Here is a 14,853-nt window from a genome sequence, read left to right on the forward strand (position 1 = left end):
ACGAACTGATGAATTTCATTGCACTTTATGTGCACAGAAACATCCTGTTCATATTTATCACATTCGCTTCGGATTTAAATTTCCACAATGCTGTAAGCGGCCCTTAAACCTGAAAAGCTTAAGATACATTATTGTAGCGCCGTTATGTATTTCTGCGAGACATAATTCAAGCTTTTGAAAAGAACAAATAAGCCGTTGCAAATTTATTCCCCTGCACTTAAGCACTTCTGTCAAATTATTCTAGAGCTAAATACTGGTTAAGTATTAATTATGTAATCAAACTACTCTTCTCACTGCACTTTATACGATTCCTTTCGTCCATGTTTCTTGGTGTTTTGATGTACATATAGCGTCGCTGTATCAGTTGTTTAAGCGTCTGCGAATCACCAACTCTCGGCAAGTACGTCTATTGGCTAATGTAATACGTGCACGGTAAAATATATTGCTCGATATATTGAGCAGTAAACATCAGCATTCCCCTTCATTACATTGTGCAAAGCAATACCGTTCTCAGACGGTCAATAGTATTGTGCAATGCTCAGTATTGCACAATAAATATTGAGCGTCTGAACGCCCCGTAACAGCCGGTGCAGCTGCTGTCCTGGCAGCTAAGATTGTCGCTTACGCGAACCGGCAGCTCACAAGGCTCGGAAGAGCAGTGACTCACCAACTGAAAGCGACGCCGGCGGCCACGTGGAGGGCTGGTTACGCAGAGCTGCTGAAACCGAATACGACGGCGGCGGCAGCGGCGGCCAGACAGCACGGCCCCACGGCACCGCCACAGCGAGGACAGGAACCGGTCGGCTGCAGTCACCGATACCGCAGGAATGGAGACGCCGTGAGTCCTATTGTTCCGGAGCCCTCACACGGGTGCACTATGCGGACGAGTGTCTCCCGAGAGGGCACCAAGCGCCCGTCTGAAGTCAATCAGGTAACAAAGGAGCGTCACCAAGGGGGATATGGAGCGTAGGGATGTCATGCGTCATGACCCACCCCTCCCTCCCCCCACCCCCGCCCACAAACATTTCTAGCAAAGAACGCAACCAGCGATTAAGACTTTAAAAAAATAAAATAAATACAACATCGCTAGATTAGCTGTCAATTGTAGCTTCAAATGGTTCAAATGCCTCTGAGCACTAACATTTGTGGTCATCAGTCCCCTAGAACTTAGAACTACTTAAACCTAACTAACCTAACGACATCACACACATCCATGCCCGAGGCAGGATTCGAACCTGCGACCGTAGCGGTCACGCGGTTCCAGACTGAAGCGCCTAGAATCGCACGGCCACACCGGTCGGCTCAATTGTAGCTGTCAAAACCACATGCACAGTATATACAAGCAATAAAAGACCTCGCTTACATCTCTGAACAACAGCAATTAATAGAGAGGTAAATATTTAAAAGCTGGGCTGCCGCTGGAAACGACCTATGTAAAAGTAAGATTATAAGACAGCGGCAACGCCACGATGCAGTATGGAGAAAGCCTGAGGTTAGGGATAACGCCGAAATGGGCCTATTGCTAATGTAAAACGTGTTGCAATTAAAAATTGTAGCAGCATTTTGGTGCATTACCGTCCTTAATTTATTATGTCATTACAAGACGTTCACCATTCTGCGTGCTCAAGAGAAAATGAATAAATAGAATAAAATAAAAATAAAGAAAAAAGTTTATTTCAGCGTCGTACTGGTTTAGGCCGTAATGCTCATCATCAGATGGCTAATGTTTCCGATTTCATTAAAGTTTTGTCGCCAGCGTGTCATCTGTTCCTGCACTGTACAAGAATATTTGAATATTTATTTGAATATTTAGTTCCACTTTACATGTCATTTCGAAAGTGTTAGGTTGGTGCATAATTGAATAGCGTTTTTGTTTTGCAGGTTAGTATTCCGGATGCTATGGGTTTATTTACCGATTGTGATTTTTTAGTTGTAGTGAACTGTTGTTATCTGAGTTTACATATCGTCATTTTCAGATAGTGAGTGGTCTTGTGGATGCCATAAAAAGGAGTGACAAATGGAGAAATCGAAACATTTTAGACATATTCTTCTGTTTGAGTTCACCAGTGGGGTGACTCGCTGTGGCACACAGAAATATTTGCGCCGTATTTGGGATAATGCCGTTCGACAGAGCAACGCAAGAAAATGGTTTTCTCTTATAAGGACAACGGTTTTGACATTAATCACTCTCCACGTTCAGTAAAATCTTCGGAGTTTGACGAAGGTCGTCTAACGCATCACTCCACAATGATTCACATCATTGTACTCGAAAAAATGACCTGTGATGAACTGCGATCAATTCACCATCGTTCGACATTTGCATGCAATGGAGAAGGTTCAACAATCTGGTGTCTGCGTTCAGCATGCTCTAAAAAAAAAGTTGGTGGCCGTATGTGCGTCTCTGCTTGCTCGCCATCAAAACATCGATCGTCCCTATCCTGTATGGTTACTGCTGACGAGAAATGATATCGTTACGTTGACAAGGAGAAAAAGGAATGGTTGAGCCCAAATAATGGAGTAACTCCTCTACAAAGCCCTGCGCGCATCCACCGAAAATAATGTTATCAACGTAATGGAACAGCGACAGTGTGGTGTACTCTAATAGCTTTTCCAATGTGTAGTCATCATCACTGTTGACCTTTACTGTCAAGAATTGAGACATCGTGCAGGTGAAACACCAGAACAACGAACGGGAAGAGTGCGGGAAGGGATACTGCTCCACTGTAACACCCGCTCGCATTCTGCTAGGCTGACAAGAAATACTACACAGGTTGGAAAGTCATTACGCACCTACTTTATTCATATTTTCACATTTTCGGCTCAAGGAATTTCCTTTTCGGATGAAAATGCGCTCCGAACATGGTTAGACGAGTTCTCCGCCTCAAAACAACGGGATTCCCACAGTCGCGAAATCGAAAAGGTACCCTTGCGTTGGCAAACTGCTGTAAGCAGAGATGAAGAATATACAGGGTGGGGCAAACAAAAGTGCTCGGAGAACATAGTTTCAGCGTACAAAGAAATACAGCTGAGGAAAGGAAATACAGAACTAACCTGACTACAGCAGATGTTGAAAGTGACCATCATTCAACTCTTGGCACTTTTGGCGCCTGGACAGTACGTTGCTGAAAGTGGATTGCGACTGGACTGCTGGAATTGCTGCAGTCTTACCCAAAAATGTTCTGCTGCAGTTCTTGAAAAGTATGAGGACTGTTGCGCTACACCTTAGACTTGAGGGATCCTCCTCACAGGGTAATCGAATCGCACTCTGAAAGATCAGGTGACCTGGGTAGCCAGCTAGGACCGCAGCCAGACTGACCTCTGCTAGCAACCCTCTGCTGTCAAGCGAGAAGGTTGTGTAAATGTGGTCCATGATTCGGCCAGCTGCATGGGCAGTTGTTGCACCCTGTTGGAAGTAACTGTGGATGGTGTGCGTGCCACGGGGTGTGGTTATAAGCATACATTCACGACCAATCGTATCTACTCATCCGAGCCACTTTTATTTGCCCCACTCCGTATTAAAACTCCTCCCAAATAGGCCATGAAGCCCAAAGGTACTGACCGGCGCCGTGTCATCCTCAGTCCACAGGCGTCACTGGATGCGGATATGGAGGGGCATGTGGTCAGCACACCGCTCTCCCGGCCGAATGTCAGTTTCCGAGACCGGAGCCACTACTTCTCAATTAAGTAGCTCCTCAGTTTGCCTCACAAGGGCTGAGTGCACCCCGCTTGCCAACAGCGCTCGGCAGTCCGGATGGGCACCCATCCAAGTGCTAGCCCAGCCCGACAGCGCTTAACTTCGGTGATCTGACAGGAACCAGTGTTACCACTGCGGCAAGGCCGTTGCCCCCCCCCCCCTCCCCCCCTGTATTACTGATGATAAAGTCTCTCTTATGTGTATGTGTTGCGTTTATTAAACTTACGGGAAAACGCTATGGACTTATACATAAAGCATGCCAATGTGCCTGTATTTGATTAGATATAGTCTGGAGTAACAATATAAGTGGTATACATATATATCAGAGTTCTGGCGCAAAGCCCATTTTCGAGTAAAAATTCCAGTCTGCAAGCCAAGAATCTAGTTTTGCAGTTTTCCCCAATCAAGCAAAACCCCATTTTAAATTTTTCAAATTTAAAAAAATTTTATACTTTATAAGTAAGAACCATCAAAACTCATTTGCCTATACCGGAAAAAGCAATTTCACATTTTCTCATATAGGTAAGAGAATCTCTTCACTTTCCTTTACTTTCAGATACCAGGTTTCGGACACTTTTGAAAACAATTAAATTATGATAAAAAGAGAGGATAACAAAAAAAGGACAACATATGTGAAAGAAAGTAAATCAATGAAAAATGGAGGTAAATGGAGATTGATGAAAAATGAGGACTTACCAAGTAGAGCCTGGGATGTTCATGGATTAATTGTGGGGGGAAGGAAGATAGACAGTGGTGCGAAATTCTTTTGAATACGTTTTCTGAAAACTGTGTTGAGCAGCTAGTTCAGCAACCCACACGCTATGGACATATCTTAGACGTTGTACCTAAAAATAGGCCCGATCTTATAGACAATGTCAGTATAGAAAAGCGGTTTAATGATCATGATGTCATAGCATCTATGGGGACGGAAGTTAGTAAATCACTGAAGAAGGCTAGATAGAGCAGATAAGCAGTTATTAGCATCTGAACGTCATTTAGTTTCAGTAAGATGGATGTAAAGGGATTATGAGCAAAGCTCAAGCAGATTGTAGATCGTGGTTTGGGTAGTTACATGCCTAGTACGAGGATAAAAGATGGAAAAGACCATGGTTTAATAACGAAATTCAGAAGTTGCTGAGGAAGCTTAGGCTGTTGCACTTTCGGTCAAAAGGGAACGCTCAAATGACGACAAGCAAAGGTTGCTAAAGATTTGTGTGTCTGAACAGATCTATGCGCGAAACATAAAATAACTACCACCGCCATACCTTAGATGGAGACAAGCTGGCGGCGGCTCGATTATGCTCCGGGGAGCATTCACGTGGGCATTCACATGGGAATTCACGTGGGAATTCACGTGGGAATTCACGTGGGAATTCACGTGGGAATTCACGTGGGAATTCACGTGGGAATTCACGTGGGAATTCACGTGGGAATTCACGTGGGAATTCACGTGGGAATTCACGTGGGAATTCACGTGGGAATTCACGTGGGCATTCACGTGGGAATTCACGTGGGCATTCACGTGGGCATTTACGTGGGCATTTACGTGGGCATTCACGTGGGCATTCACGTGGGCATCCATGGGTGTAGTGGAGTTCGTGCTAGGCACCACGGCGACCACCCTGCACACTGGTTGCAGACCACGTACACCCCTTCATGACGATCATGTTTTCAGAAGGCAGCGCCATTTTTCAGCACGATAATGCGCCAGGAGTGTGATGGAGTGGTTTGAGGAACACAGTGGCGAGTTCCAATTGAAGTACTGGCTCCCCAACTTGCCAGATATGATCCAGATCGAACACATCTGGGATGTGACTGATTGTGGCATCAGAACTCATCGCCCCCTCCTCGGAATTTATGGGAATTAGATGACTTGTGCGTGTATATGTGAATTCCCTCCAGCGACACACCAAGGCCTCATTGCTTCCCTGCCACGAGGCATTGCGGCCGTTATCTGTGCCAAAGACGGACGTATCGGCTGTTACGTAGGTGGTCATAATGTTCTGGCTGGTCAGCGTACACGACGCGTATGGACCAAAAAGACAGGATACAAGAAACTAGGTCTCATACTGAGGCTTATAAAATGGTTCAAATGGCTCTGAGCACTATGGGACTCAACATCTGTGGTCATAAGTCCCCTAGAACTTAGAACTACTTAAACCTAACTAACCCAAGGACATCACACACATCCATGCCCGAGGCAGTATTCGAACCTGCGACCGTAGCAGTCGCGCGGTTCCTGACTGAGCGCCTAGAACCGCTAGACCACCGCGGCCGTCGTTGAGGCTTATAGACAGTCTCTTTTCCTTCACTCAGTTTATTAGTAAAAGAGGATAGGAAATCACTAGTATCGTACAGGGTACCCTCCGCCATGCACCGTACTGTGGTTTGCGAATGATCTATGTAGATATAGGTGTAGGTGTAGATGAAAAACATCAGTTACAACTCTTAGTAACCTGGGGTTTCTGTAGTTTAAAGCAACCAGTGCCCACTACATTGCACAGGTTGTTATCCCATTGCCGGTCCCATTACATCGACAGGAAAGTGACATGATTTTTCATCAAAACAGTTCATGTACACATAAGGCTGCTGCGAGTTAACGTGCTCTTCATGGTGTCCAACAACTATCCTGGTCAGCAAGATCACCAGATGTCTCGCTAATTGAACATCTATGGGATATAATGAAACGGGAACTTACCGTTATCCAGAACCTGGAAGAACCATTGCCGAATTGCAGTAAAAATTTCAAGGTGCATGGAACAACTATTGCTGGTTGCCATTCGGTAGCTTTACAATCGTTTGCACTCGAGAATAGAAGCCTGCTTTGAGTCAGAGGGGAGATACACCCCGCACTGACCTTTCATTTCGTCTGAATTTTATTTGAATTTATTGTCATATACTCCGTCCGCCCCCGATAGCTGAATGAATGCCGGCACGGTAGCGTGTTCGGTCAGAGGGCCGAAAAAAAAACTGAGTAAAGAAATCAACGATCAACTTGAACGGACGCCATGTGACGTCCGCACAGACCAAACTCAACGGACTATACTGAAAAAAATGAAAAATAATAATTAAAAAATGGACAGCGTAACGGATTTTCAATCCTCTGGGCCCGGGTTCGATTCCCCGCTGGGTCGGGGAATTTTCTCCACCCAGGGACCGGGTATTGTGCTGTCCTCATCTTCATCCTATCATCCTCATCGACTGCAGGTCTCCGAAGTGGCGTCAAATAGAAAGACCGGCACCCGGAGAACGGTCTGCCAGACGGGGGGCCCTAGCCATACGATTAAATAAATAAAATCATATACTCTAACTATATATCACATTTTCCAGTAAAATGGTATTGTCCATCACGATATTCCTTTTTTTTTCGGCAGTGTATTTAGTATTCGGGAACAGGAACGGAGCCTTTTTACTCCGGATCAGTAGCTTCACAGTAGAATAACGCTGAATTAATCTTATTGGTCCGCGACGCTTTGGTTTTTTGTTTGACGTCCGTACACGAGCCATGAGCCGAGCAGCGTGGATGGCCTTTGTCGCGCCAGACGACTCCTGTCACGACTGACGGACCCCCTGCCTTGACATTGGCTGCAGGCTTCACAAGCCATTGCCTCGGCGCCGTCACAGGTTAAGCGAGTTCCGTCTGCGAATTACGAGGGGCCAGCCGGCGAGGCAGCTAGGTGGCAAGTTCAGCAGGCCGTCGTCCCTGCGCCGTGTCATCCAGCGTCAAGGTAGGCAGAACTTTATACACAGCGCCCAGCGCTAGGCTGAGCTAGGACTGTTGCGTCATTTTAGGACTCGCTGTGCAGTGAGGGTCAGTCTAGAACAGTGGTCCCAAATCTTCCTGAGACAATTACCCCCAGGTGCAGTAAGGTATTAGGTAGTACCTTCACTTCCTCGATATCATCATTACAATTTAACTAAAATTGCCACTGGCAACTATATGGACTGCACACAGGCAGAAAATTATTTCATACCCAAGAATCCGAAAGGAAGGAAACTGAAAATTAAAAAAAAAAAAAAACTCTTGGATGTAAGAAAAAGAGACCCAAATTGCAAAGACTAAGCAGTTTTGGGAAGATAAGAGAAAAGTAAATCCAGTGGCAAGTAATAGTTCCATGTGCTGCCTACAAGGCGAAACAAAATACATAACACTATCGAAACTACATCAGTGTAGTGGCCTTTACATAGTTCGTATTGTGTTCTGCTGTCGAACTCTCTTTGCTTATTGTGTAAGTAATAAAACCGTTTCTGGTCTGTTGCTGGAACCCGTAGGAATTTTAATGAGGTATATAAGCATATGTGATGTATTTATCAATTATACTGTTTCATATGCATGGTACAAAGTAGAAAGTATATGTGTATAGGGTGGATTAAGTGATGAAGACCTTCATACATTTGTAATTACACTGTCATGCTTGTTTTTCAAATAATAATTACAAGCATTCGTAACTTACGTAATCAGTCTAACAGAAGAGTGATAGCAAAAATGAGATTTTGAAAATAATTTAATTTAGTGACAGAAACAATTAGTGAACACTGTTTTTGCCCCTCAGAAAATTTCATTTTACCCGTCAAGGGGTTGTTACCCCCAGGATGGATACGACTGGTCCGAAGAAAAGCGGCAGTGATGATGGGGATCTATACGCAGATAGCTGCATAAGGATGAGCAATTTTTTGGCTGTCAGTATCTGCGTGATTCATTCGTTCTGCCACCCAGGTAAAACCAGGGGTCTTAGCGTTACCTGGAATAATTCCCACTAATTGTCGCCACGTCGTTACGGACACCGTTACTAATTATCTATGTTAGTTCATAGCTAATTTTCTGCAAGGTTAAGAAAGTTAGCGTTTTCACTCAAACGGCTGGGATTGCCTAGTGTACTGCGCCCGCTTTGAGTCCTGGATGGTGAAGTGTGACAGTTAGGTTGCGGTCCATATCCGCAGATAAAAAGTTAATTTTGAGAAAAGAATACTTTAAGAGTAGTAAGGTTTCAGGCTGAGGAGATAACAGAGTTCATGGCCAATATTTTTTGTGAATGTGGTTGTGAGTACTGGAAGATGATAATGTATGTAACGCGATAGAAAACTAAGCTGATAATTATGGTAAACATTTTTGGAATACAGTGATCAATTAATTGTTATATTTAGATTAAAGTTCAGTCTTGATCACGTTATGTCTGTTTTAATGAGTAACCGGTTTCGGTTTTTTCTATAAAACCATCATCAGACCCATTGGCTCCCTTGGGTTGATAGGTGGAGCTCTCCTTGCTGCTGTGCAGTCAACTGATGCTCCTTGCTGCTGTGCAGTCAACTGATGATCAGTTGACTGCACAGCAGCAAGGAGAGCTCCACCTATCAACCCAAGGGAGCCAATGGGTCTGATGATGGTTTTATAGAAAAAACCGAAACCGGTTACTCATTAAAATAGACATAACGTGATCAAGACTGAACTTTAATCTAAATATAAGCTGATAATTGCTTTATTGGTGAACGTGTTTAAAATTTTAGTTACTGTTGAAATATAATAACGGACTCTTAATTCAGCGATGAAGGAAAACCGGGAAGGGCTGGAGCAGTTGGGTTTTACACACTTCGCTGGTAGAACATAAATTTTACAGTTTCTGTCACATACGTTTTCATTAATTAAAAATTAAGCAATGAGAAACTCATTTAAAATTCAATGCCAGTTTAAATAATTTACAGAAAATGGCAATGTTCTTTAAGGTAAGGCACACAATGTAATAAGGATAAAGGCGTAATAAAGGCAGACGAAAATCTAAAGAACAGTGCCAGATCAGACCAGACCAGAATGGCCTTAATTATAAAATGGTGAGAATAAATCGTTTAAACTTGACTGATTAAAAAACCCTGAAACCTTACCTAAAGTAATGAAAAGCTAACATCAACACCTGGCAAGATAATTTTAAACACAGAAAAACACAATTGGAAATTTAACACATTTTCCAGTAACATAAGGATAATTAATAATAATATAATAATAATTAAGGTATTTGTTGTGGTCCCAGCACGTCAAAATTTTCTTAAGGTGAAGGCAACAGGCTAACGGATACAAATTCAGAATTATCCCAAGTATAAACTTAACTTCAACAGGAACATCAAGTATTGTGGACGTGGTTGGAGCAACAGCGCAAAAGAGAACAGCGAGAGCTTCCAAGCGTATGCACTCCAAATGATGTTAACAGCCGGCTAAGCAAGCCGACGAGGCGTTAGTAAGTGGGGCCCGATCCTACGAAACAGGCACCAGCAGTGGAGTACAAGAGACTTAATGACACTTTCCTATAGCATATATAATTTTAATTAAAATTCCAGCACACCGCCGTGCATTAAGCAGATAACTCTTAGGGTAGAATTAATATGAGCTCTTACCAGAAACCGCGACAACTGTCTTAACATGTTAACCAAAAAATTTAAGAAACCAAGTTTTAATATTTTTTAAAAGATAATTTAAGCGGTGTCAATGAGAAAAATTTTCCTTTCTAGCAAACCATAAAAGCAGCCGCAAGGACACTCTCATGACATTCAAAGCTCATCAGAACACACATTCCGTAACGGTTCGGAGAAAACAAAAGCGCCCTGGAACAAAAATTTATCTGAGCCACTTAAACAGAACAAACGCACTATATAATTTCTTAGCTACAAAGAAACCAGAACTATAAAATCAAATTATAAATAGCCAATAAAACAGCAAAAAAGAAACACTTTCCGACTTGAACAATTGATCATTCGTGATTGCTGGTAACACTAAGCCTTTCACTGCGCCTCAAGTTGAAAATTACATGACCAATCATTTACTTCAAAAATATGAAGAATTAAGGGGAGAAAATCTGGATAATTAAGGGGAGGCGAACAGGCACAAGTAACGCATACACTAATGTTCACCGCCATATAAAAAATAAGCTTTCTTCTGGAACACAGTGCTTAACACTGGCTAAAGGTTCAGAAGCATCATGGATACATAAGATCAACACGTAAAACAATTATAATGAGATCAGCCAGCGGTTCAGTTTAAAATGTCTAGCAGATCTTGCTCTCACTTTGCCCTTCGAATACCGTGGAGGCATAGGCGTCCATACCCAACAATCGAAAGGAACACAGACCAAAAGACATGAACATTGCCCTCACAGCTTGGAGCCCTTTTGATAAATCACAGCACAAGCTACGTCGATACTCGCTAACTTACACTGGGTAACATCACCGCAGTATTGGTCGCTCGCCAGCAGCTAACACCACGGCGAAGAAGCCCTTGGAAAGCTCGTTCCAACTTCGTTCCTCTGTTCGTACTGCCCACCAAACCGGCCACCATGCCTGGAGCTGCCATAGCAGAGGGCGCTGCGCTCCAACGGTAACATGTCAGTCAAGGATCATGTGAACAGTGATATCGATACAATGCGAGAAAGCCGCCGCGGATCAACTGTTAAACAAATTAGTGGAAAATAATTTGTGATTTTACCAACACACACTGGAATGATCTATGTGGCTGGGCGCTTAGTGTGATGTTGAACTGAGAGTAATTGGGGCACTTATAACAAACCACCGAATGACATATAATTACTGAACAATCGTTAAATATAAGTGTAGGATGAAGAGCACAGGATGGTTGTAGGACGTACAGTTTTATTGGTTTTCAACCAGTGCATCTGCTGTAATGCAGAGCTTGACTGAACATTTATGGACAGAATATACATACAAATAGATTTAGGGGTGGTTTACAATACACACCCAAGCCTAATGTGGTATGTAACTTTTCAGCAGGTGTAGAAATATGTTACTCAAGGAAAAGCAGCGAAGTTTCACAAATAAAACCTAGAACCGTCATGAAGACTAGCAGTGAAGTGTGTCAGCCTGGGAGGAATTCACCCCTAGAGCTTGGAAAAATTATTGTGGACTTCTCTATACACCTGATTGGTCAGCTTGGATTCTTCATCTCATCGATCCAGTTACTTGGTAACTTCTTTTTTTCTGTTGTGTGACACTCTGGTGTGACCGCCTAGCTGGGCATAATAATTTTCGAAAAAATAAATAAATCAAAGTAAAAGTCTTTACGAATTTTAATCTTCAGGAAGGCAGCTGAAATTAATGTTCTTGAAGTTTTACGGGTGTAGGTCAGCTTGTTCAAAAAGATATTGTAGTGGACTTAAGTTCTTTTCGCTCTTTCGTTGCAGCTGATTGATTCTTCCTGTAAACTTCTTAAGTGATCACGGGAGAGAAAACACCTGGATTCTCTAAAAACGTGAAAGGTCAAAAACTGACTCAGGCGTACTCAGGTTTAGAACTCTGAATGCTTTATATTTCTTGACTTGGTGTTACGTCACACGGTTCACCTGAAAATCTCACATTGTATTGGCCCCCTTGCGCGTGGATCTTAAATACATTCGCTGACAATCGAAACATTGTTACATAGAGTAATTTCATTAATTACAACCGCAGAAATTGTTCAAAATTACGTAAATGATAACATTCGGTGATCACAACTGGAATACATAAAATTGAATACAAGGTGAAACACATTTCTGTCGTTTTATGGAAAATTAATAAAATGATTCAAATGAACAATGCTGATTACATTCTTGTTAACTGCACAGAAACTACGTTACTAAAAGTATTTTTAGCATGCATCCTGCTTATTTTTTTAGTGCGAACGGAATTTCAATGTATAATCCAGTAGCCAAACAAACAATTCGTCTGCATTCTCAATTAAGTTTCGTGTTGTGAGTTAGAGTATTTATGAAGTAATTAGATTTTGCCGTGTTAAACAAACATATAGCAAGTTGACGGTATAGCAAACAGAATTATTACAGGTTCCTGACATTATAAAATACTCTGTAGTTGGTGTTTTTTTGCGATCCAATTGCTTGTAAACGAATAGTGTTAATTGTAACCAAGCGAATCGAAGATACACGTTCTACCAGTGGATGGATGTACTATTAGCGAATACGTTGACGTGAAGTTCTTCAAAATCACGTTACAGAGATGAAAAGCGAAATAACATATGTGGGTCATACCTAATGTCATAGCAGTTAACCAAGTGATGAAAATTAGCTTCGAAATTGTATAAGAAAGGGCTGGTACGTTTCAAAATCCACTTTTCTCATGCAGAAATAGGTAAATGCCAACAAAATTTCTCTTTAAAAAACGTTCCTGCCTAATCTTGATCGGTGTTACTTTGGTATCAGTTTGTCTGGTCCCATCAATTGTCTTCTATTTGTCTCTCGTTTTCAGAGAATACGTAATCGTTATGAGCCAGTAGGTAAAGCGGCTTCAGATTGGTGATGAAACCAATACATGAACAAGGATTGTATTTGCAGCAGTGACTATGGCGAAAGCACCTAGTCACCATAGCCGGCGCGGCTTCGCTCACAGTCTCCGCAGAAAGTACTACTCATTGTTTTGCACATTCAACCTAATAGATATCTTTGAACTCGACTTCCAGTCAGACACACAAATGTAATTCTTCTCCAAGCTTCATATAGCGTACATAGAGAGGTAGACAGATATATAAATAGACAGAGAGAGAGAGAGAGAGAGAGAGAGAGAGAGAGAGAGAGAGAGAAGGAGGGGGAGAGAGAGAGAGAGAGAGAGAGAGAAAGAAAGGGAGAGGAAAGGAGGGAGATTCATTGCGGAATTAATGAACAGAATTTACATTGTTTTAAGCCTTTCCATTGTTCCCAGTGGTTTTAAGGGACATGTAGCCTTAATTTTGTGTTCTCCCTTGATTGGCTCCAAGACTGAACTGTACTGATTGTGTTATTATGTGTAAAAAAAAAAAAACACTTCAGAATCTCCTTTTAGACATTTCATGTTGGTATATTATTTCTGTTCTCTTAGAACGGCTTCTTTTCCTATCCATAGAACAAGTTTCTCCAGTTTTATTGCTATATTCTACGTGGACAAATGTCTAGTTGTGAATTACCTCTCCAATTATTTTTCTCGCCGAGTCTTCCTTACTGCTGCGATACATTTTATTGCCTTAGTTTTAGCTTAACTGCAAATTTCAGAGAATTCTACAATTTGTCAAGTTAATATTGATTCTGTTCCTTTAACACATGCATACAAGATGTTTCGCAATTCCGTTTCCAGGGATGTTTGATTTGTAGAGGGGCTTACTAGATAAAGTTTTGATAAGGAACCCATGTCCGGGAATTTTACCTTTGGATGTGAAATAAGTCTGAACCTCGGATGACTTTTAAATCTCCCGGTAAACGGTACGCACACAAACTGGGAAGAGAGTGCCACCGTCCGTCACGTTTGTTATTATTGGACCACACATCATTTTCGTACGACTACAACAAAGACAGAAAAAAACTGGTTCTATCTCAACCAGAAGGGTACAAACTGTTGAGAGCTATAGCAGAAATTGTGAAACATCCTACAGAAATTTACCCCGCGTTTTTTCATATGGGAATAAATTTAGGTGTACTTCGAATTTCTGTATTTTCTATGTTACTTCTTCAGACTATGTTGGACTTTTGTGTATAAAATACGTTCATTGACCCTCTCGTTCGACGACCAGTTTCGTGTACCGGTATTCATTTTATTATTTTATTTCGTATCCTGTCTCATCATGAGTTGCGCTAAACAACAAATATATCATTTCTTTTAATTTACGTCTATGGTCACAAACGTTTTGCTAACACATCACCGGTTTCGGCCTATGATGATCATCATCAGGTCTGTTTTATACCGGTTACTGTTTTATTCACGACAATGTCGCAGCTTGTGAAACAAATATATCAATCGAAAATAAGATTATCTGTGGAAATCCATTTACCTACATACAGATTTCCATAGCAGGAACACGTTACTTTTTTGATCGATGTTCTTGAGCCATCAGGCACATCTGATGATGACACACTGTCGTTAAATCTATGATTGGAAATTGAATACTGAATTCAGTTCGATTTCAGTTTGAGTAGTAAATTTCTATTAGACGAGACGGTTCAGACAACATTCCCAACTCGGGATCTGACGTGCATTGTGTGAAACTGCACACATTATATTAGTCCCTTGTTAGTGTGCCCTGCAATTGCGCCACATTCAGGAGTGACTGTGGAGCTGACTGCGCCGGAGGCATCATGAGCCGTAGATCTTGCAGACGCTGCACTGCAATAGTCGTTCGCTGCTCGCGTGGCTAACTAATTGGA

General features: G+C 42.1%; 1 pseudogene; it reads right to left on the reverse strand.

Annotated features, from left to right (window-relative positions):
- Positions 1 to 3,727: 3,727 nt before the first annotated feature.
- LOC126204640 (5S ribosomal RNA) lies at positions 3,728 to 3,845 on the reverse strand (annotated as a pseudogene).
- Positions 3,846 to 14,853: the final 11,008 nt, after the last annotated feature.

Source organism: Schistocerca nitens, chromosome 9 (genome assembly GCF_023898315.1).
Source record: "Schistocerca nitens isolate TAMUIC-IGC-003100 chromosome 9, iqSchNite1.1, whole genome shotgun sequence".
NCBI lineage: Eukaryota > Metazoa > Arthropoda > Insecta > Orthoptera > Acrididae > Schistocerca > Schistocerca nitens.